Genomic DNA, 3634 nt, shown 5'->3' on the forward strand with positions numbered 1-3634 from the left:
TTGAAAACAATAGTCATAGAGAAAGTATATACAGTGGTCCCTCATTTATTGCAGCAGGGGTTCTCAGAATAACTAGCCCCTCGCCACGCACTTTATAAACGTTTTCCCTACACACATGAACAGTAGTCACAGTTCTCACAAGTTGATTCTCAAAGTGCAAACCTTTGTAGATTGCAAAACGTAAAAGTGTTATTGAGGTTCCGAATGAGGGCCATAGTTATGGGTGTTTTTGTGCTGTTTTTTTCTATTGGACGTGATGGTTATCAAAACCAAACATGACAAATTTGGCAAGCGCAGGAGACACGACATGGAGGAGATTTGTCAATCAGGCTGTCAATCAATTGAAAGTTGTACTGTGCAATAAAAAAATCAGCGAAAAAGCGAGGCAGTGACGGATGAACAGCGGGACCACGGTGTGCTGTTTATTAATAAACAATAACATGTCTCAGTAAGTCCTTACTGAGAGGACTTACTGTCCTCTCAGTAAGTGAGTGAGACAGTAGACAGCAGTGAGGAGGGCTGTGTGAAAGCAAGAACACATAAATATGTCTGACATCCATAAACGAAGCAGCATCTGGCTGCAGTTTAAAGACTTTTTTGTCTCGGTCTCGTCTCGACTTTGTTTTGGTCTTGGTGTTGTCTTGGTCTCGATACCCTCTGGTCTTGGTATTGTCTTGGTTTAGGCGGTCTTGACTACAGGTCTACAGTCTATAAGGGGAAAAAGCGAGAAGCAGAAGACTCATTCCAACTTTAATTCTGCCAGTTTCTTCTCTCATCACATAAATACCTGAGCAGTGACAGAGACCGTGGGTGCAGCGTGTTTCTCATCATGGCACAAAATACTGAGAAGCATCCAAACTTTTGTAGGCCTTCAGATCCCATCCAGGATAATTTGAGGCCTTGTTGATAACATAATGATATAAATCATGTGGTGTGAAGTTGGGGAGAGTGCCAGAGTTGCAGGTCATAGAACCAGTAAACACACTGGAGACAATAAGTAAACATCCATATTCAGTCCTCCGTTACACAATTTCTCCAAAACAAGCAATTTACACTGTACACTTGTTTGTTTTCTCATAATTACCATAGTTTATTTCTTTCATTGGATTGGAAAACAAAACTGTGGTTTTGGGGTTTGTTTAATTAAAGTTTGGTGTGATAATCACTGTAATATGTTTACATCCTTTGTAGAGATTTTGTGTATTTCAAGGGTAAAGCTTTCATCCACATCAATCTTATGTGTCAAGAGAGAGACCTGACTGTTACCCCAACTTTGATTACATGAACTGTCACACAGTCACCTTGATTGCTGACCAATCAGAAGAAAGCTTCCTGATGGTGTGAACCACAGTCCTCAGAGTGTCCCAGCTCTGTGGAATAACTGATCTTCATGATGAGTCTTAATCTCCTCATGGTGTTATTTTAACTTTGAAATATTTAATTTATGATTTCACTTTATTTGAATTATTTTTACTTATTTTGTTTATATTTCCAATGTTTACATTTTTTAGCTTTCATAATTCAACTGATCATCTAAAACAGAACTATTTCCCACCTCGGATTAATAAAGTGTTCAAGATTCAAGAAGTTTATTGTCATGTACACCGCAAAACACAAATGGTTACGCAGAGCAATGAAATTCTTACGTTGCAGGTTCCCTTCACACGACCAAAAGAAAGTAATAATAAGCAAAAGCAGTGTTTTGTAGATCTTGTAGCTTACATGTGGGTGTAAACTGAATTGAAAGTGCAAGTACTTGTAACACTGTCAACAGTCATTGTCAGCACTGTATCTATCCACATATCTATATAACTTCCCCTATATGTGGCTTCATTACCTTGTATATAATTTATTTTCTGGCAATAAAACAGATGTTACAGTAAGAGATGTTGTTCCTTTGTAAAACAAAAATAATGACAGCAGACAAACAGAGCTGCTGCTGTCAGTCCCAGGACCATGTGGACTTTAACTCATGACGTTTATTGCCATGTACAAGAATACAGTTCTTAACACCTGTCATTCACTTCTTGTTTATTTAAATAAAGATAAAAATAGCAATTATAATCATCTTACCAGTGACATTGAGTTGACATTTTCCAACACTGAAGCCATAATCAGTGTTCACCTCACACAGGTACAGACCCGAGTCATCAGTCCTGAGTCTGGACAGTTGAAGTCTGATTCGTCCTTCTCTGAGGGCGTCTTTGTCACTCTGGACTCTTCCTGAAAACTTTTCATCCTGAGACTCTGACACCTCAACACCTTCATGAACATGATACAGGACTGAGAGTTTATCACTGATAAAGAGTTCACAGAGGTTGTTGAGAGTTTTGGAGATCTGTCAGGTTTGGTGGTGAACGTCCACTCCAGTGTGATGTTGTGGTTCTCCTCTGCCTGATAGCAGGTCTGTGTCACATTGACTACAAATGATCCTGTTGAGGAGACAGAGAGGGAAAGAGAGGAGCAGACACACTGAGAACTGGAACAAATCTGTTGTTGAGCTTTATTTGGAGTTCATAAAGTGAAGCTGTAAACTAACCAGAGACACATGAGGTGAGGATGATGAGCAGCAGGATCCTGCAGATCATCTTCTCCCTGTGAGAGGAGACAGAGGTGAAGAGCCATCAACACATGAGGTCAAAGGGCTGTCAGTACAGATAGAAGAAGGAAAATGTCAGTCAGATAATAACACTGACTGATCAAAACTACAAGAACTTCAACCACTGCAATAGAAACAACCAGAGGAAAAACCTGCACTTTAATTTGTTCTGAAAATATTTCACATTTTAAAGTCTTCAGAGCTTCAGAAATGATTTTTATCCACAAGGTGGCGCCATGTTTCAACTCATAAAGAAAATGAAACTATAAAAGTCTTTTTCTCTGGCTTTCAGTCCTTCACTGACTGATGATTAAGTACAGAAACGTTTATCACTTTCACTGATATTAGTCTATATTATCTGAAGATTTTTCAATTTGACCTAAGCAGTGTAACAGCAGTACAGAGGGCACCTGATAATTAGAAGCATGACTGTGGCTACAAATAAAATGAGTACTTTTATAATAATGACTTTCAGACATGTATGTAGACTATTTATCCTTAAAAAAAACTGCATACAGCTAGGTATTTTTGTGTAAATCATTTTTCTCCAAGCACTTCTTAAACTGTCTGAATGTGTCAGTGTGACTCTTTTCTACACAAAGGTACAGTACGCTACCAAAGCTGACAGCAACCACACTTAGTACCTGTCGGTAGGTGTCACTCACTGCAGCCTGAGAGTGAAGATTCTGAATTGAAAACTCCAGAAACATGAGCCACAGCTACAGCTTAAGTTTATATATTTTATATATGTATAAGTTTATATATTTAGTTTATATATTTAAAGTAAAAGAAAAGATATGAAAAAAATTAAATTTTTTTGTCAACAACAATTTGTATTTCATTTTAAACTTTGATAACAGAACTGAAAAATAAATACATAAATAAGTAATTCAAAAGCAAACAAACAAACAAACAAACAAACAAACAAAAAAAAAACCAAAGACAAAGGGAGGTTATCCTATTCTTTTTTCGCACACCAGTCCCCACACCACCACTCTCTCCTTACTCCTCTGTTCTTCAAGTTACAAAAAGCCA

At 37.8% G+C, this 3634-nt stretch overlaps 1 pseudogene across 1 annotated transcript; it reads right to left on the reverse strand.

Annotated features, from left to right (window-relative positions):
* Positions 1-494: 494 nt before the first annotated feature.
* LOC146522685 (uncharacterized) lies at positions 495-3313 on the reverse strand (annotated as a pseudogene). The gene is made up of 2 exons (XR_014873001.1): positions 2540-3313; positions 495-2432 (listed from the first exon to the last, which is right to left on the reverse strand). The product of XR_014873001.1 is annotated as an uncharacterized LOC146522685 (transcript).
* Positions 3314-3634: the final 321 nt, after the last annotated feature.

Source organism: Neolamprologus multifasciatus, chromosome 3 (genome assembly GCF_963576455.1).
Source record: "Neolamprologus multifasciatus chromosome 3, fNeoMul1.2, whole genome shotgun sequence".
Taxonomy (NCBI): Eukaryota; Metazoa; Chordata; class Actinopteri; order Cichliformes; family Cichlidae; genus Neolamprologus; species Neolamprologus multifasciatus.